The sequence below is a fragment of the Triturus cristatus genome, chromosome 11 (assembly GCF_964204655.1).
Source record: "Triturus cristatus chromosome 11, aTriCri1.1, whole genome shotgun sequence".
NCBI classification, from domain to species: Eukaryota; Metazoa; Chordata; class Amphibia; order Caudata; family Salamandridae; genus Triturus; species Triturus cristatus.
In genome coordinates this window covers 588,445,818-588,467,063 of record NC_140594.1, presented here as the reverse complement: position 1 = coordinate 588,467,063, position 21,246 = coordinate 588,445,818, and the positions used below count along the sequence as shown (strand labels likewise).

The following is a 21,246-nucleotide window of genomic DNA, read 5'->3' as shown; positions in this document are numbered from 1 at the left end:
GTTACATTTTACTCTATTTTTCTTGCAATTTCACTTTATTTCTGTTAGTGTGTGCAGCATAAATATTTACCACTGTCCCTCTAAGTTAAGAATGACTGCTTTTGTGGCAAGCTACCAGAGAGGTAAGTACAGGTTAATATAGTAAATTTTGTGGTTCACTATGAAAAGGCTTGTGGTTGTTGCTTGAGTAGGGGTTCCACCCACCTCAAGCAGTAACTCAATTTCTTACACCCGTGACAAGTAGAAACTCATAGAATAGTAAATAATTCTTAAAGCCGCAAGACCTATGGGGAGTGTCAACATCCATGCAACAGGTAAAAATATCTTAGCGTTTGGATAAAGTGGCAAAAATACACCAAACGAAAGAGTGATGCTTTCACTACTCCAGAAAAACCACTGAGTAAAAATGATGGGCCCTTCTGCTGTCTAGACTGGATCACTGCAACATGCTCTACATTGCCCCCCACCCCAAACAAAAATACAAAAGATATAGATGATTCAAACCTAAGCCACCAATAACTCCCTGAATAAGAAAGAAATAAAGATTATCAATCCAACAATGCACTCCTTTGCAATGCACACAAGTCCTAAGGTGGTCCAGACCCCGAGTATCTGCACACTTGCATGATACATGAAGTGTCATTGTCATTCGCATTTTGTTTCCACCCACCACAGCATACACTTGGAGCAGCCCACCTTATTCATTCGCATTTTGCCTGATCACATGTGCAAAGTCACCAAAACACCCGAACCCTCCAGCACCAAGGCTGGTGTGCCAGGACTGCTTAGCTTCTCCTTTATTTTTATTTGCTTATCAGTTTCTTTGGCCTTTGTGTTTTTTTTAAACGATTCTGAAGTGACAATCCAGCTCCTTCCAACAGGATTTCATTTGAGATTTTTCTTATTACTGAGTGCTTTACCCGGCAGGATATAGACTCCTGGCTGACAGCTTGGCCTTTACGGACAGAACCCGAGAAGAACAGTTTACAGAATAAGAAAAGAATGAAACAGTTTTTTTGTACAATGCTTCGTGCGCCATTGGGATTATTGACCAGTAACAGGTCTGACGACATCCTGCAAGCTGTGTTTCGGCCGGTATTGTCAGAATCAGGATTTCAAGACGTACGGTAATCCCGCGCGATTGAACATTTCAAGGAGGGAGTAGTTTCCCAGGTTTAACCAACTTCACCCAAAGTGAAGTTTAGTCTGCCAGGCTCGTGGGCAGTGTGTCCTGTCTTCAAAAGAGAGTTATCCACCTACTGAAAACTATTCGCAGGGGCGTAGCTTGCAGGGGGGGGGGGTGATTTCGGGGTGTTAAACCCCCCTTAATAAATGCATTTTCTGATAAATAGTTGGGTCCAGTGGCTTTCAGTTGGGTATGGTGAGATGCCAGTCAGATTTCGCCAGTAATTTTTACATACATACAGAAAAAAACACATACTCTCTCCCTCACTGTTTTGAAAGTCCTCAAAAATATTGGTTATTTTACAAAATATTGTGTTTTCTCTGTTAGTACTCCCACTAATTCGCATTCCTCTCCCTTTCCACTGCCCCTTAGGCCCTTCTCACGTACTCTACTTGTTGTATAATATATTTAAACATTATATGCCAACCTGATTGAAGATCTGAAGCTCACACCCCCTCAATCTTACTGACCAAGCTACGCCCCTGACTATTCGCTTCTGAGGTCAACATCACTGTCAGTAAATGTCATGCTTAGGGCCAGTGAAGTTGCCTTTTTTTAGGCAGGTTCTAAGCAGTTTGGTGACAGCAGTCTACCCTCTACTCTTCACAGTCCTGGGAACAGGTATGGACTGTCCTATCGTTCTACCGGGAATTTCCCCGCTGGGCTGGAGCCATTGGAGGCCAGTTTTGAAGGGTCAGGGCTGCTGCTGGTGCTCAGACACTTTCTCCACCCCCCTCAGGGCTGCTGCTGGTGCTAAGACACTTCCTCCAGCTCCCACTGGTTAAGTGTAGCCGGCACAGGGGGGCTTCTAGAAGAAGACAGGTGGAGACAGTGCTGGAAGTAGAGGGAAAGTGATCAGAGAGGGAGAAGAGAGAGTAGAGAGACTGAGTGAAAAAGAGAATGGATGGATAGAAAGAAAGAAAGAGATTGCATGAGGAGATGTAGGGAAAGGGGCTGTTTAGAGCATTTTGACCTGGGCTGCTTTTAATTCCCGAGCCTGGCCCTGCCTGAGAGGCAGTGGGAACAGTATCCATCTTCCATAAATGGCAACTAACGTAGCACTCTTCCTTTTTAAACTTTGAAAGCTTTGTAATCAGCAAAGCTTGCAAAGTTTTTTAAAGAAATGCAAGATTGCAAGTCATTCAACAGTGCAACTCTGTCGCACCGTTGCTCATAATTATCGATTGCATAGTAGGTTTATTAGCAAACGTTTATTATAGCAACCTCATCGATCCGTTTTTGTACAGAGCACAATCTTACCTAATAGGGCATGGTACCAGAATATTGTAACCAAAATATCATCTGAGCGAAATATTGTTTTCTAAATATTACCACAAAATAGCTAATAGACATGTACACCCAATGAAATGATATCTTGTAAACAATATTTTGGAAACACTATTTCTGTCAGACAATATTTTATCCAGCAATGTTCTGACAACTCATGCTAGGATGTTTAAAGAATGTAATAATGTTTTTAAAACAAATGTCTTTATTATTGATTCCTGTTCCACTTAAAGTCACAATACAGATGGTTAGAATTTTACTGCATAATTAGCAGAATGCACTGCAGTGAAAGGAACTTCAATAATGATATCCAAAAGAGATCCCAATTCTCATACCTGTGGAGAACGAGATTCATACCATGTAAAACACCTTGAATGGTCACTGTCACAAAGATATATATATATATATGTTGACATATTTGATTCTATCTAAATCCATTTTACAGGAAACTGTTATTAGAAAATCCTGATGTTAAAAAGTATACCTTCAAGCATCCACTTTCTGTAACAGGGAGATTTAGAATTAGCAGGACAAGGACACACTCCTTAATTGAAACAGTCAAGACTAACTGGTATGGTACTTGAATATCGTGGCTTAAATTTCCTCTGATAAAAATGTGATGTCCTAAATATGGGTTACAAAAATATTGCCCTACTGGATTTAACAATAGAAAATACAAACCCTTTGTAGTGGTGTTTTTGTGAACGATATTTAAGCAACTATATTTATGTCAGTCAATATTTTTCTTTTTATGGATATTAGCTTGAATAAAGGACTTGATCATGCAATTGTGGTTAATATACTCACCCAGAACAAATGTATTCAGGAACCATGGGTATAGTCATGCTCACGCTCATTGATGGCCAATACTGTACGGGGGTTGCGGGGTGGGGTAGCTAGGAGGGGGTGTGGGAATGTTAAAAAAAATGTCACTCACCTGTGAGAAAGTGCCCTCTTTCTTGCATGTTATGCTCCCACTTTTTGCTGAATTGCTGATGTTCTTTGACTGAGTGTGCCCTGGACACCTGCTAATCAGATATCCAGGGCCTATGTTCCTTCCCTAAAACTGCATTGAAGCCTAAACCCAACTGGCATCTCTGGCCACATGTCAGCCCCTGGTAAATGGTACCACAGGTACCCAGAGCACTGTGACCAGAGCAGGCCTCTAAGGGCTGCAGCACTTATTGTGCCACCCTTAGATGCCCTGTACCCTGACACTCACACACTGCCTTTGCAGGCTGCGTGACTTGGTGCAGAACAAAGTGAAGAGTCACATGGCACACCGTGTGTGCCATGCCCACAAACCACTGCCCTGGCATACATCAGTCCCCTCTCTAGCTGGGTGCCCTATGCCAGTGGTGAGGGTACATGTGCATGAGCCCTGTACCCCTACAGTTCCCAAGTCCATTCCTGGGCACTGTAAGTGCAGTGCTGCCATTAAGAGTATATGGTGCTGGGATTTTGTCATCACGAACTCTGCAACACCACAATGGCTACACTGAAGACTGAGAAGTTTGGTATCAAACTTCTCAGCACATTAAACCCACACTGATGCCAGTGTGGGATTTAATATAAAATGCACAACAGAGGGCATCTTAGAGATGCCCCCTGAAACTCGACCAACTTCTAGTGACCTGACTGAGTGGCTGCCTAGGCTGCCACTACCAGACATGTTTCTGGACCCCTGGGTTGAGAGCTGCTGCTGGGGGCCTGAAACAATGCACATCCTTGGATGAGGTGCCACGCCTCCTCCCCCAGGATGGGCAGGGTTCACGTAGTAGAAGCTTCAAAGGCATGCCGCCTTTGTGAGCCTCTCCAGACCATTTGCTGCTTTCAGCAACTGGTCCCCACTGGTTCTACCCCCCACATTGGGCGGGAGAACCGGCGGGAAAAACAAGTTAGAAAGAGAGGTGTGCCCACCTCTGCCAACTCCACCCCTCAGGTGGGGTAGGCGAGGTGAAGCACAACCTTGAGTCCCCACCATCTTGAGGATAGGGGGACCCAGCCAACTAGGGACAGGCTCCTGCCCCCCTCCCACTGGAGAGTGGCAGAATAGGGGGTGTACCCACCCCAGGGAAGGGACCCATTGATCCCTGCCCTTTACCTACCTGTAACGCCCCTAAATTTAGTATTTAGAGGGCACCCTGTACCATGCTTCCTCAGATCCAGAAACGGCAAGAAAAGAAGATAAGAAGAAGGACGAAGAGCCGTGCAGAGCTAACAAGAGGACGACATCCACTGACTTGGCCCCAGCCCTACAGGCCTGTCTCTCCTCAAACCTGCTCCTGCGAAATCCCGGTGTGTCCTGCAGCCAGCAACCTCAAAAAGCCCAGAGGACCTGCCTGCCTTCACTTCAAAGACTGAATCTCCTGTGAACACCGAACTTGTTCAAACTGCAGCTTCTGGTGCCAGCCAGAGACCCCGAATCCAGCCCACTCTGCACCCGCCGAACCTGGCCCGAGCTCGAGTGGAAAAACACCACAAGGAGGTCACCCCGGTGATCCTGACCCAAGATCCAGTGACCCCTGACCTGCCTCAAGCCTCCAGCCGACTCCTACAGCCTAAATCCAGAAGGCCCCCTTAACCGCGACCAGGAGCTGGTAAGAAGATCTGACCCCAAAAGGCACCCCTGCACCCGACACCGCACGTCTTTGTGTGCCCAAACCGATGGTGCCTAACCAATCCTTAAATTCCCAACTTACCTCTCCAAGTGGTGGTCGCACCCAGAAGTCCTTCGTCTCTCTGCCTGCAGTGCTTTTTCCAAACCGGAGGTTCTCCATAGAAAACATCAGGGCGCCCGACGTCGAAACAGCACTCTACACGCGGCCGCCCCAGTGCCGCTGAGGGTGCACCTTTTGTGCTACTTTGTTTCCCCATTTGCCCTGACCGTAACCCTGCGAGCTTTGCTCCCACAACCCACTGGCCTGCTTGCCAGCGGCCACCAACCAGAGGCCCCCTAACCCCCATTGGATAACTTTGGGCCTCAACACTGCACCCGGCTGCCCTAGTGCCGCTGAGGGTGCAACAACAGTGCATCACTGACCCTGGGGGACCCCTGAGTCTAACCCGAGAACCTTAACTCCCACAGTCGTTTACTTACTTGTGAACCGTTGACTGTTTTCCTCCAATAGGATAACATTGGCACTTTTTCTCCAAAAAGTTTTGAAACCTAAAAATATTCTTTATAAATCGCACAATTAACCAAAACGTATTTACTCAACTGTTTGCAGGAAATGCCCCAGTGCTGAATCTAGGTACCCAGCACTGAGTTAGAAATGTAACTTACCTGCAATTTACTGTAAAAGCCTATTCATTTCAATTAACTGCTCCAAAAAGTTTTTGTGTGGAGTTTTGAAATCTGAAAATATTCTTTAAAAATCGCACGAATAACCAAAATGTATTTTCTTACCTTTTTCTAGGAAATGTCCCAGTGTTGAATCTAGGTATCCAGCACTGAGTTAGAAAAGTAACGTAAAAAGTAACTTACCTGGAATTTACTGAAAAAGCATATTCATTTCAATGTACTGCATTTGCTAAGTGTTGCATACCACTGCACCCCTGTAAATCAAACAAAGTACAATTTCTATTGCATTTTCAAACTGTTCTATATCCAGTAAATGATTACTGAAAAGTATTTAATTCTTACTTGTGCCAGGATTGCTCGATTCTAAAAATAATCAACAGTATATTTTTATACAAAAACAAATGGCCTAGAGTTCAGTTTTTGAGTGTGTGAATTAATTTGCTGACTGAGTGTGTACATCAAATGCTTAACATTGTCCTCTGATACTGTCTTACTGCTCGACCAAGCTACCACTATTAGAGGAAGGTTCTATCTAACTTTAACCTCTGCCTACCTCTAGGGACACTTCGACTCTATACACACTATACCTCATTTTGGTGTAGTACATATAGAGCCAGTTTCTTACATCACTTGATCCCCGCATCTCTCCTCCGTCTCTCCCACATCGTCCCTCCACTCCTGCTGGAAGAAGGAAGCATCCCGGCTCCCCTGAGCCAATCACAATGCTGCAAAGCATGGAATGGGAGCCTGGGCATGTTCTCCACCCAGGCTGTAATGCAGCCTGGGTGGAGAACATGCAAGGTGCGCATGACAGTTTGGCCCGCCCATGACGGCCGGCCAAACCATCATGCACACTTACCAAAGTGCAGCAACCACTCCTCCTCCCTCATCACAGGAGCCCGACCCAGTGCCGCCCAAACCTGGCGGATACTAAAAATAAAATGATAATAACTACTGCAAAGGATGAACAATTATGTTCTATGGGGCAAGACAACAGAATAGAGCTGCAAATACGTCCGGACCTGTCAAAATCCAAAATGCATTTTTAATAGTTGTGCCAATCATCCTTTTTTTCTTTCTTGGTTGCCAATTCATCTCCTGCTGTCTGTGCATGGGCGAAGCTTACCCTGCTGCTTCCCATTAAAAAATGGCTTTCTCTGTGTGGGGGAAACTTGTGACGCTGCTGACCATTCTCCACCTGTTAGGCGTGCGTGAGGGAAGTGTACCCTCCTACTACGAAAATGCTTGTCCTATATATACGAGGGAAGCTTGCACTGTTAAAACCCATAGCATACAAGCTCTGTATATAAATAGCTGAAGCTTGCACTACTGTACAATTTGCACTACCTGGATGTGCACAACAGAAGCCTGCCATGCAGAGTCGAGTTTGCACTGCCGTTGCCTGTGTTGTACCTGTTCTATTTGTTAAAGGGAGGACTGCACTGATGGTCGAGTTTCACCCGTTGCATCTATGTGAATAAAGACTGCCCAGTTTCTCGGTGAGGTACATATGTGTGGGTGGACAGCGCGGCTATGTGTCCATATCTGGGTAGGTGTGTATCAGAGCGGCTCAGTTCCAGCTGACATAATTCTCCTCGAGTTAATCCTTCAGTACACAATGTACCAGTGCAGCTTAGAAGAAATGTTCGGCCAGGGAAATGCTCTGAGAGGCCTGTTCTTGCTGCATGTGGTGATTCATCCATTTCTTTTGATCTTTTCTCTACTTGGGTCTCGCCCTCCAGCCCCCTTTCCCATAGGCTACACCCTTCACGCTTCTCAACCGCGCGTCATAACTCTGGCTAGAATACTGGAATGTAGCTTTTCCGAAGGCAATACAGTGTATAAGGGCTAATAATAGCCGATAGAGGCCCTTTGCACAATATTCTGGCGTGTCCCACCTGCTTCCCTGTATTTAAGGCATACTAATTTATAGGTGATGTGCTCCAACAATATTTCAGCCTTTCCTCCGAGGGCTAAACCAAGTGTTATATGCCGTCCACTTTAATATATTTTGCTGGTGACTTTTCCATCTAGCAGGCGGATATTTTCACCTCCCTGCCCAAAGTGGTTTCACCAGTAGGCCCTGTAAGTATCAGTGACGTAAAGAAACTTGAGGGGGTCCCCTGCAAAGTACACGGAAAGGCCCCCCCTCTGGGCTCACTCAGGAGATCTCAGGCAAGGGTACCGTGCTAAAGGGGCCCAACGGAGCTCGGGCACCCCCCCCCACTCGCAATGCGGTGGCTGCCGGGGCCTTTGTTACGCCATTGGTTTTTATCAGTCCTTAATTTGAGCCCGGGGCTTCCGGTGCCAACAACACAGACACTTTTCCTGAGCACCAGTTAAGGACACATTCACACTCATTTATGGTAGGCATGTGGGCGGACGCCGAGACCCGAACCTAGTTCCCCAGCTCTGAAGTCGGCAGCTCTGTCCATTACACCACATCCTCTCCCCACTTCAATGGTTAGTAGTTGGTTCTGTTTTAGGCAGCGCTAACAGGAGAAATGAGCTGGTGCAAGCTTCCTCCTAACAAAAGGCCCAGCACTTATGTTTTTTTTTTTTACAAATTATCCACTTGTTTGTATTTTGGTTTCAGTGACCTGTAGCTGCTCTGGTAAAAATAGAAGTACAAGTCCCGTAGTAGAAAATGGGACGTTTCACTTTCCACTACTTACACTTAGAAAATATTATCAACATGGGAGCCGTGCCCCAATGAAAAATGTATGTGCTTTCTCTGAAGACCTATCTATGGGGTTATGTTATGATGCTGTAGTGTGGGAGCAGGCTGTGGCTGCGGGCGCGGGAGGGCTCACATAGCTGTAACTTAGAGCAACCCAAAAATCAATAGCTGGAGCATGAACAAGCTGAATATTTACTGCCTGCCCCTGCTGCCCTGTCCACGTTGTCTCATATGTTTAAAATACAGTGACGGTGTAAGATAGTGCAAGAGGGTGGGCGTTCAGCTGTGCTCTTGTTGGTGCTGCTTGTCTTCGTGTGTACGACTGCCACTGCTGCTCGAAGATGCTCAGGCTGTCTGCTTGACAAGGTGAAGCCATTGAGGGGAGAGGAGTACATCAAGCCTAGTGGCTTGGGCCTGGGTTTAGAGCAGGAAACAGCCTGATTATGACATTACTCGCTTGCAATCATTTATTACAAGCGATTAGTGTCAACATTATCATGAATCCGGGGTGTTTTGACATAAAAATATGCTGGTAATTGTTGGAACTTTTCCCTTCTGTCAGGTCACCCCAGATTATTTTGCCTTTTTTGCAAAATCTTATTTATGCTGGCTATATAACTCTGTGCCCTTTACCCCTACCAACCAGTGGTAGAGTGCTTGTGCTTCTCATTTCAACGTTGTAAAACTGGTATACACCTGATTTGTTTATTTAATTTGCCTATAATTCCCCACTATATGGTAACAAGGTGTACCCCGGGCCTGTACGTTAAATTTCACAAGTGGACTGCAGCAGCTATTCTGCCATCCATTTTTGGTGACAATGTAAACATCCCTGCAAGCCTGCAACCAACCAGTAGCCTGGCTGCTGTGCAGGTTTTAACTCCAAATTAGACCTGACAAATTAACCCTTTTTTCCACAGGCCTATACCTTAATTTTAAATATTAGCAAGTCAACTCCTTAGTACACATCATTGTCCATAAGGCAGGGTGCATTATATTTAAAAGAATGACATGTAAAAATGTAACGTGAAACATGTCCGTGTAGTGACTAGCACTTCAAAGCTATATACACTGTAGCATAGTTGGCTGCTCCATAGGAAAGCCTTAGGACACAATATTTCATTTAATAAATATTATCTCCACCTAGGAAACAGCAGCATATGTAACTTTTAGGCTTTGTGTGCTATTTCTTACAAGTTTGATTCACTGGTGAAGTCGAATTTGTGATACATATTTTAGAAAGGGGACTTTTGGAAGCTACATCTGCATTTTTCTCTCTCACTTCTGTCTGTCAGTAATTAGCATTTCTGTGGATGTGAATGAGGTGTGAACTTGCTCTTAGGAGAAGGACAAAAGGCCTTTAGTGTGGGGAGGTGTTTTTGTGCCCTTGACAGGATAGCCTGTGGGTGGGGCCTTGAACAACTTCAAAGATACTTACTCTGTCACAAGCAGATGTAGCTAACAGCCAGGCCTGCACCCTTCTTTTGCTTCCAAGCCAGACCGGCTCCCATCACAGAATTAGATCCTGCTGGTGTTTCAAGACCTTCTTGATGGGTCTGCTGGGATTTTTCATGTGACTTTTGGGTCGCACTTCAAAGAAGGAAACCAAATGTCAAAATAATTTGTGTGTATCCACTGCCTGGTTGTTAAAAGCTTAGCTTTGTTCTACCAGATTTCTGTCTCTGAGTTTTGTTGGGGGTACAGGGACTGTCTAAAACTGAATTTTAGTGTTAGATGTGGGAGGACACTCTGATTACCAGTCTTCACTTCCCACAAAAACCCCTGCTCTCAGAGCCCTCGTTTAGTGTGGCCAAAGAATTCAGCCATCTTGAAAGTGCCCAAAATGGGTAGCGTTAGGCCATCCCCAGGGGGTCATTGCCTTCCATAAGCTTATGCCAGGCATTAATGTGGCATTTACAGACACCCACTTAAGAACACTTCTGGGCCTGTGGAAGATCAGAAGAGGACTGAACCTGCAGTCTGATACCTGAGAAGAGTCTAGAAGACTGAACATGCTCGCTCTCTTTTATCCCGGACAATGAAGTGGAGTTCAAGGGTTAATAAGCTAACCTCCTTTTAAAGTTTCAGGGATACAACAAGCTACAAGAGGCCTTTTCCTGCAAATGTCCAGCTGACAAGTGGCAACTGGGCCTGTCCAGGACCCTCCATTTGAGTTTTGCCTGTCAAACTTTAAGTCTGTAATTGCCTTCCCTAAAGTCCTGGGGGACTTTAGAAGTGTACTCTTGTGGTGGATTGGGACTAAAAGGGCTAATGTCAGGAGTAAAAATCTTTGACCATGTCAAACCTGGTTAGTGTATCTGACCCACGCTTTAATTGGCAAGTTTTGCTTCTTGGATCTATTTCTACTTAGCATTTTAAAAGTTAAAAGTTAATATCTCCAGTTCCTATTATTGAATTTTTGTCATTTTGCTTATTACATTTTATTGTAGTTTTCAAATTTTGGGGGGGATTTTAATTGATTTACATTTCAACTTTATTACTGTTTTTAGTACTGCATAACTACTTGACACATTGGCTCTATGATAAGTCTGTCTGTTCTGTGCCATAGCTACCAGGGGGTTGAGCTCATCTTTATTTAGTGACATTAGTGGCTCACCGTGACAAGGATTGTGTCCTGAGGTGGGTACCTGGTCTAATAAACTAATAACCCAACCTCTTACAATAATAAAAATCAAAGCACTAGTTTTTTAAAGCAGATTATCCTCTCCCACCTAAGATAATGCTCTACCCTAACTTTATTTAGAATATAAATGTAAGGCAATTGAATTTAAACAACCTAAGGAAATCATAATATTTACTACCTATGCCAGGTAAAATCTAAGGGCCTGATTAAGAGTTCAGCTGACGGGTTACTCCATTACAACCGTGACGGATACCCCATCCTCTTTATTACAAGTGCATTATATCCAATTGCACTAGTAATACAGCAGACAGGATATCCGTCATGTTTGGTACATAGTAATCCACCTGCCGAACTCTAAATCAGACCCTAAATCTGTCCTATACCATTCTGATATTATTTGCATTTAGCACTGGTTTAAGAAATCCGTGTGTTCTTTTTTCAACAAAGGGCAATATAAGAACAAATGGCATCTAGTACCTAACAATAACAATAACAATACACTATGGAACATGGGTGCAGCTTTGACCAGCTCAGACCAACTCCCATATATGACCTCAGCGTACATGTGTCACAATCAGTGGTGTAACACAGGCCCCCGCAGCCCCCGCGAAGCGGTGGGGGCAAGCTCCAGGGGTCCCCTCAGCACAGTACTCTGGCCGGAGAACTCCTGATTGAGTTTGGAGGGGGCCCCTCCATGTACCTTGCAGGGTGCCCCCGCAAGTTTAGTTACGCGATTGGTAACAATACCTAGATCACTATTGTGATCTGACGCTTTTGATGTAACACCAAAAATGTGTCAAAGTCCGACTGGTTAGTGGTGTGTTATGTACATGCTACTAGGACCCTGATTAGGAATCAGATTAAGCTAAATTACTGCATTTTTCTTTTTTTTGCATTAATCTCACACTGTCCGTATATCAGTTTCCCATATGCAAATTCTTTGCATTCAATTTTGCCAGGCAGTAAAAATGCATTTGAAAAAATTTCATGGGGAAAAACCTCATGCGATTTGATAGTGCGGTAAAATTGCATGCAGAAAAGGATAGCTGCTATTACAAGTTCAGAGAAAACCTTTCCTAGGTGAGGAATTAGCCCATAAATTTTCAATCTAAGAAGAGCAGTTGATAAATTATTCAAAAGTAAATAAAAGCATAACAAATTCACTTCTACTAAGTAAAATGTTACACCGTTATATTTTGATAAAATTAATTTAGAAATGTTTAGATTTTTTAAACAATTTTTTTTATGTAAACCACCAGCAAAGATAATTGAAGCAGTACACAGAGGTGACACTATTTGACGCAGCCTTTAAAAAGTCGGATACTAAACATAGTAAAACTGTGTGTTTTTTAAACCGTATCATGGAGCAAGCACACATAGCTCAATGTTTAGCTATGCATGAGGTTCAACTCCTTGTTCAGCACGCACTCCTACAGGTGAAAAAGGAAGTCAGGACATAAGGTAAAATTCTCATGGCAACACCAAGTTGTAAGAAAGGACCTATTGTCCCAATAGCATTTTGAGCATGTGAACCATTATGCACCTCCATAATCAAATTGGTGAGGCACTTAAACCTAACATAACTCTCTGCACAGCGTATGTGATATCTTCACGCAATATTATTCCCCTCCTTTTTTAAATTTATAAGGTATGTGATGTGTGCATTAATAACAATTGTGCATTAGCATATGTCTTACCCAATTGTCACCAATACAATAGTTACTACCAAGGCTACATAATATTTTTTGAAAGACCTGTGTCTATGCCACAAACACATAAAGATAGTGATGGCCAATTTTAGTAACAGGGGGTCTGATTTACAAGCCCATTGCGCCACCGGCGTGTCACTGTTTTGGACTCACCGGTGGTGCAGTGTGTCTGCCCATATTTACAAGGCCAAATAAAGCCACCCTGCATGACTTTTCATGGCCTTGTAAATATGGGCCCCTTCCATACAATTCTCTGCGTGAAAGGGGCGGTCTATGGGTGTTGCTCAGGGTGTTCCCACGTAACTTTACACATTCCCAGATTTACAAAGTGTCATAAACCTGGGAATGCATCCGAATCCTACACCTCCCCAGGGGAGGCGTAGGAGTGGTGCAATGAGGAGAAATACTTTTAGTTTTTGCAGCACACATAGAAGGAGCAAAACACCATTCATGATTGATTTTGAGTAGGACGGTGTCCCTTCCTGCACAACAACAATCATCCCCGCAACGCAGGTACCCTTGCACCATGGCACAAGGGTGTCTGTGCTGGCGCACAGCTGCTGTTTGTGCTCCGGTGCAGGGAAGAAGGACAGGAATGCACCGTATCTCGTAGATACGGTGCATTCTAGGCCTTTTATTTGACACAAGGCAGCACAGCAGGAAGGCTTGCTGAGCTGCCATGTATCAAAATATAGTAAATGAGGAACAGGATGTTTACTATCAGGCCCATGAAGTAGAACCGCACGTTCAGCAGGATGTCAATGCTATTGAAATAAAACTTTGGCCAGATGTAGCAGTCACAAACCCAGTGACTCACTAAATTTGTAGGTTTGAATCTGCTAAAAGGTTTTGTACTATGTACTAAACAGAAAGGTTTACCGACCTTTAAAATGGGTTTAGACATAGATTATGAATCACAAGTGGGAAGGGGTGTGTTGTGGGCATCCCTCCGAAATTGCAATTCCTATACATTTACATCAGTAGTTTACACCCGTTATAGTGGTCGCAAACCATTGACAAGCTACTGACCCCCAAGTTGGGGTGGTATCTGATTCACAAAATTGAAGGGTGCAAAAGTGGTTCAGAGGACCACTGCCCATGTTCACTTATAAGGGAAGAAAAGTTTTTTTTTTAAAAAAGCACCCCCATTTCTTCTAAGGAATCAGGCTACTTTAAAAAAATCTTTTGTTTATATAGAAGCAATCACGGGGATGGTTCATGTAGAACCTTGCAGGCTCGCATCCTTGTGATTTTGGCCATTCGTAGTGATTCACAAATTGTGGCCTGCCTAATTAATATTCACTCCATAACTCGATCTGCAACTCTCTACAGTTTGGTATTTTGCAAACTGACCTATTAATACAAAGATTGATTCCCAAATCAACATATTAGGCACAAAAGGAAGAGTCACAGTTTCTGACCCATTTTTGCTACCTGTATCTTAGTACTTCTGGCACTAAATTTCAAAAATGTACTTCTGGGACAATATTTTATTAACAATAAAAAAAAAAGTTGTTTTCAGACGTAATTCTTTTTATTTCAGAAACAAAAGAAGTACCTCCTCTTATAGGAAAACGTATGCTTTTTTTCAAACTAATTTTGTCTTTCACTAATCCAGAAGGAGCCAACGGGTCAGAAAACTGAGTTGTAAGTGCAGATCTCTTTCTAGATCATAAAAGGGACTCGTGTTCGGATGTTGTTGAACTTATGCAAGGGAAGGAAAATACCTGCTTGAACTGCTTGAAGGTGTGCCCATTTGTGTTCTAGGTGCTTGTCCCATGAACCCTGTTGGAATATGTGTTGGCGCATCAATTGCACGGAGCAAGGATAACTCTCCGTCACCAACATGCTAGTCAATTCTATAAGATCTTGGGTCAATCGTAGTGGGGATCGTCCATTTGCCCTTTCATCAGCCAGATCGTCCTGGTGCTGCTATTACGCAGACCTCAAGTCATGTTGCATTTGATTGCGATGGTGAACAGAACATCTTGTTGAACAGTCGCCAGATGCCCCGTGCATGCTCCATTGATTCAGAGACAAACTATAGATATGTATCCAGTGTCTGTATAGCACCTATACAGTCTTGTGACTCCTGGGTGACATGAATTGATTCCATTATCCCCAATGTTTTAGAATTTCTATCAAGAGTCTGAATTATAGCGTTGGTGGTGATTGATTCATAGGGGATATTCTCAACTGTATGTTCAGCATCCTCAGCTAATGTGCTCCACTAGCCTAATGTTCTGCCAGTGCCACATTATTTTCCTCCTCCTTCTCCTCTTCTTGCATTTCACCAGTGCTATGTGGAATTAGTGCCGATAGTACTGATGTTGCCAAGAACATAGTGGGAGTTGTTGAGGACCTAAATGAAACATCACATACAGACATTGTGTGCTGTATCTCGCCACTGCTGTCACTGACAACAGTAACAGTGGTGGTTGTTGTGAATGTGGTCACAGATTCACCGGCAGGCAGAGTTGTAGATGCAGATCTTGTTACTCCTATGCATGGATTGGGACTACACTTTTTTCCCCGGTGTTTTATATATCACGAACCTGACCCAAAGGTATCAGAGCGCTTTACATGAGCACCAGTTGCGTTACAGATGGACACATTCATTTTGTTAGGCACGGGAAGATTACGTGATTTGCCCAGAATCACAGGATGTTGAGTGTTCCTGCCTAGACTTGAATTCGGTTCCTCAGCTTCGAAATCCACCGCTCTAGCTGTTATGCCACATCCTCTCCACTTACAGTGCTCGCAGCAGATGGAGGTGTGGGTAACATTTTTGTTTTGTATCCTCTAGTGTCCAAAGCTTTTTGTTTTACTGGTGGTGGGGCATACTTCGTTGAAAGCTGATCCTCGGCCTCTAGTGCTGTGTTCCTGCAATGATAATGAAGAAAGATTGTTAGACTTTTAATTCTTACAAGTTATATTTCATTTACTTTCATTTTTTTGGGATTGTCCTTTGTTACATAACCCCAAGAAGAATATATCAAGAATTCCATATACAATTGAGGCTAAATGATTATGCCATTTGACATTTGTATAATGCTGACCTATTCCTTTTTCCAGGAAATTGATGTGTTGTGTATATGTATGTAGCACTTACCTGCCTCTTCTTCTTCCCCACCTTCAGTTCCAACTTCAGTCCACTCAGTGCTGGCGAGGTTGATGATCGGCTGGATTTGTTCCTCCCATCGTGTGAACTTGCGTTCTGGTAGTAGACCCCCTCTGGATTCAAGGCTCCCCATCTGTGTTTCTGGAACAAATCCTGAACAAGAATCTTCAAATCCTGGAAAGATTTCTTCCAGTCTTGCCATGTCCTGGGGTATGCAGAGAGTGCATTGATTTGCTGTCATTTGTTTCCATATCTTGGATCTGGTATTGGTTCTGGTTTTGTGCAGCAAATATCCCATTAGCCCAGCCTCTGCCAACACCTGTTATTATGACTCACTGAAGGTGTATTATCCAGGTCATTCAAGGAGCCATGGAATTGATTGGAAAGATGAGTAGAGGTGGTTTGCTCTTTGTAATCCAGGATTGAAGTAGATTGAACATCCAAGAAATTGCTAGCAAGAAGTTTTTAAATTGCAAAATGAAGATGGCGCATCAAGTAACTTGTAATGCAGGTCAAGCAATGACGGCTTTCTCATATGCTCTTCTAGCCATGTTGACGTGTTTAAATGGCATATATCTTGTGTGGTGATGTAATTTCTTATCAATGCGGTGTTTCAGTGCATGAATTTTTTCAAAACAGTTTTAGCCACTAAAATCTTTTGCCATAAATTTACACACTGTAAGTTAATTTCCACTGCACTCTGCAAATACTCTTAATTGAGTGATTTTTCCAGGCTCACCGATGGTTTTATCCAGCTGGTAATGGTCAAATCGGGTGGACAAATTTACCGGCCGATTCATAATGAGACCCTTAGTATACTAGAAACCCAAATTCCTGCCACCATGTAGAAAGGAGTTCTATGGCTCAGGTGGCAATAAAGAAGCATAAGGTATGATGGGACACATTGCACAGATCATCTTGTACGAAACGTGATGCAACAGCGGTGCAAAAGTGTTGCAAGGCCTTCATGAATATGGCCCTAAGTGAGGTAGTCAAACACTTGGCACAATAAATAGGAATAACTACAGCCTCTATCGTATTGACTGGAAATTTTCCTGCAAAGGGGGCACTGTTCTATATTTAACAAAGTGTCAATGTGCCCCACAGTCTGTGGCTGTGACTTATATGGGTCAAGTTTCAGGTTTATTGTCAGCCAGCAAGCTTTCATGTGAATTCAGTTGCCATGCATTATCTTTTGAAGCAGCGTGTTTTAGTGACATAGATTTTGCTAAGGTCGGTGTGATTTTCTGTTTTTACACGAGACCAAGATTTATGACATTCATGAATTGTGTATAATTCTCATTTATTTTTATGCTTTTTGCATAATTTTTGCATGCCCTAAACTGGTTTGAGATGAAAATGTCATGCAGACAGCTGCCTAATGCATTGAGCATGTATCTTGCATAATGTTTTTATTTAAGTGCGCACAGTTTTCATGCAGCTGACTGCCTAGTCTCATGCGGCTTTTGTACCCTAGAGCATACATCCCATATAACTTTCATGCCAACAGCTGGTCCATACACTGAGTGTGTTTGTCATATGACTTTTGTATAAGGGCATACCTCACATACAATTTCCATGCTGACAAGTGTCCAAGCATCACTTTTGTAATGCACATCATTTTTGCGAAGATTCTATGTATTGCAAAAATGTTTAGACTTCTGCCCCATCAATTAATCAATCAATCAATCAGACTATTTATATAGCATAACAGCTACACTTCACCCCAACTACAAAGAAATGCTCTGCTCATAAGGCCAGGTCAAATAGCCAGGACTTTGAGAGTGTTCTGAATAGGCTTTCAGACCAAATTTTGCAACAATGTGACAGGAGATGATTCCAAGCTTGGGCTCCAAGACAGAAGAATGATGCTCCTCCCCGCTTCCTACGTCTGATCCTCAGGACATGTAATAAACTATCAGACGAGCTGCGGGTTCTAGTCTGCTGATAGAGCCTTCGTCTATCACAGGGGCATAACACAGGCCCCGCATCCCTCGCAGTGCGGGGGGGCCCTAAGCTCCAGGGGGCCCCCTCAGCACTGCACTTCGGCCGGGGAGCTCCTGATAAGAACCCGGAGGGGGCACCTCCACGTACCTTGCAGGGGGGCCCCCTCAATTATCGTTACGCCACTGGTCTATCAGAGAGGTGATGAGGGCCTGTACCATAGAAAGCTCTGTGAGCGAGGGCTAAGGTCTTGCACAGAAGCATCTCCTTGACCGGCAGGCAATGGAGCTCCTTCAAGTGGGGAGACATTGATGACAGTCTGGGTATCTTTAAGTGTAGTCTGGCTGCTGCATTCTGTACAATCTGCAGTCTACTACCGGAAAGAGGACAAGCCCAAGGGCAGAGTGTTAGCATAATCACTCCAAGAGGTGATCAGAGCATGAACCGCTTTAGTTTATGGACAGAAAGGTACCTTTTGGAGGAAAGGTTTCCCAAGGTATCTCATAAAGACTGTGGCTTTCACAATATGAGACCTATTCGGCTTTTGTCTCAGTGTTACATTACTCTTTGAACTGTCAGTGAGTAGCACAATGTTGGCTTAACTTTAGAGGTAATTAAATATTTGCTGAGAACGTCTTTACAACATAGCCATGTTCTTTATGTAGAACTGAAACTGGAAACTTTAACCATATGAGGCTCAACCACAAGTTGTGGCTCGCCTGAACACTGTGATGAATATTGGAGGATGCCTCTTTTGCAGGAAGGTTGCCACTGGATGTGATAGAGTGTTTAAAGAAACAAGAGAGCCCAATTATAATGGTCAGGAACCTATGGTAGTAGTACGTTACAATTACAGCAGTCCCTGACAGGGAAGATACATAGAAAGAACAATAAATATAAGCCAGGAATTAGTGCTATATTAAGGCTGTCCAGCCAGGCAGAGTGATTTTAATAATGTTTCAGATCACAAAAGCAAGAATAAAGTGGGACACAATCCTGTGTTCAATGCCATAATTCCATCACCTAGAACAGTTGTACGTCATGTCATTGTTGAAGTCATTGGACTGTCTACCGTAAGATCCCCTAATACCTTACGTGTGATAATACAATTGCTCACTAGCTGTGATTGCCAATCGCTTTAGCTAAAATGGATCAGAAACTTTGCTTGCTCAGCTATAGATGTTTAAGGGCCAAAGCCATTGATTCTAGTTGCTTTGTTTAAAACACACCGGGGCTAGTATTTGGCACAATGTTCTTACTTGCTAGGACAAGTACTGTGCATGACTCTACATACCACAGCAGAATACAAGAAAAATGGAATTGCCGCTGAATTGACTTTGCCTCTCCTGTGGAGTAATCTGGCTCAGAAACCAGCATATGACCAGCTTCATCCTTATGTCCTATGATTTAAAAAAATATATTTTGATACGTCCCTGAATGTCCTGCCTTTTTGCCTTCTGATTCCTTCCTTCTAAACAACCAAGATACAATGTCACCACGTAATAAAGCATAACATTTAATAACACGCCATAAGGTGACAGGTCATAACAACGATCCCCCCATTCTGCTTCCTTTTCTCATTTTGCTTAATCCGTTTTACCACGCTTCCTTACCAGCTGTCATGTGTATCCCACAGAACCCATTTCCTCCTAGCTTCCATACTTACCTTCCATTCTTACTCACCAACTCAATAACTTTCTCCTCAGCTCGCCGCCTTCTTCTCGACCTTCAATATCTTTGTTTGTCTCGCCTGCTTTCCCCTGTGCTCCCCTCCTTCCTCACGGACAGCCATGGTTTCTTATGTTCTCCCTTGCTTACTTCCCATTCCCCAGCTTCCTTCTGAGCTCCCCTGCATCTCCACCATGCCCATTCCACAACTATACAGTTTCCTACTAAGCTCCCTCAAGTCCCCCATCCTCCCTTCCTTCATTAACAGCTCCCTTCCCTGTCTTGTCCTTACGCCTTTAGCATTTCACAGAGCATTAAACCAGCTTAAATACAGAATTTTGTGTTTCTCCTCTATTGGTAATATGGTAGAAAAGCCAATTATCTTGTGAGCATCGTGAATACAACTCCTATCCTCCCTCACTTGTCAATCCACTGTCAGCACTAACACACGCATGTAGGACCGACCAGAGGAAGCCCGCTTACTTACAACAGTGTAGCTGGCATTAGTGGATGCTGTGGCACTGGGCCCAGAGGTGTGGGAAACCCACTACACCCCAGTCATGGCTCTTAACTACTACCCAGCCAAGGGACAAGGGATCAATTTTCTTTGCTTGCATTAGGGCCCAGACCACACTCCTATGGCACAAGGGGATTAGGAAGCAAAAGGAGAGACAAATATTTCGGAGGAGGAATAGAGATTGAGTAGAAATGGAGTACAGCACAGAATAGAAGAGGTGCCGAGGGAGAGATGCGAGTGAAGTAACATCATCTCAAGATATTGTCAAGATTCACATACAGGCACTTGCTGGGTAACAAGATAAGATCATCACACAGGACATCAAAACACTTTCCACATGTCACGGTGTAGACTAGGGGTGGGTGGAGCTTGTGGAGTTTCAATCCGTGGATTTACACAGAGTTACATAAAAACACAGTGAGATTCCGTGGAGTTCTGCAAGTGGGTGGCTGGATTTGGTACGTTGCGCTGCTGTTGTTGATTTTTTAGCGACGGTAGCTTGTTCCGCAGTGTAAAATCAGCACAAGTGCCACCATGTGGAGTGCCTGAAGGCGCTGCATCTTTCTGCCGCTCAGGTAGATTTTCTACTCAAGCAGCAGTTTTCGCAACGTGAACGGTCACAACCTGCCACAACCAGCTGCTTTGAGAAAATCACACCGGGAGGCGTTCTAGCACCCCAAAATCGCACTAGGGAACTCAAATTGTCATTCACACTCGCCAACTTAATGTTGGCAAGCAGTGTGTGATAAAAACCTCCGCTATGTGGCGCTTGGTGGAGTTTTGCCTGAATCTGCGATACTCACGTAGCGCGAAGTGGGCAAAATTTCGCGAACTCTGCCAGCAGAGCGGAATTTTCCTCCCACCTCTAGTGTAAACCCACTCTTATCAGCCAAGGAGAACCAAGTAAGGCCTTCATTATGAGTGGCTTCTGAATTTCATTAGAGCTGGTAGCAACAGTTGCTGACCACATCAGAATTTTCAGATCTGCGGTAACACTACAAATCTGTTTCGTGTAACCTACAGATTTCGACTGCTGAAATCTCTGGTTGAAACTTCAGGCCAAAATAAAGAATTACTAGGGGAGTGAGCCCTGGAATTACTGATTCTTACGGCAATTTCTTATTTCTCAGGGGAACTTCTGACCTATGCCTGTAATCCACACTAATTTCACCTTCAGATTTACTGG

The 21,246-nt window shown here is 43.8% G+C and overlaps 1 long non-coding RNA gene across 1 annotated transcript in view; it reads left to right on the top strand.

The window, feature by feature from the left end:
* LOC146785136 (uncharacterized) overlaps window positions 1–16,717 on the top strand; it is an 80,686-nt gene extending 63,969 nt beyond the window's left edge. The window contains exon 3 of the long non-coding RNA XR_014970919.1: window positions 15,950–16,717. This is a non-coding gene — a long non-coding RNA (uncharacterized LOC146785136). The remainder of the gene's footprint in view (window positions 1–15,949) is intronic.
* The last annotated feature ends 4,529 nt before the right edge of the window (window positions 16,718–21,246 follow it).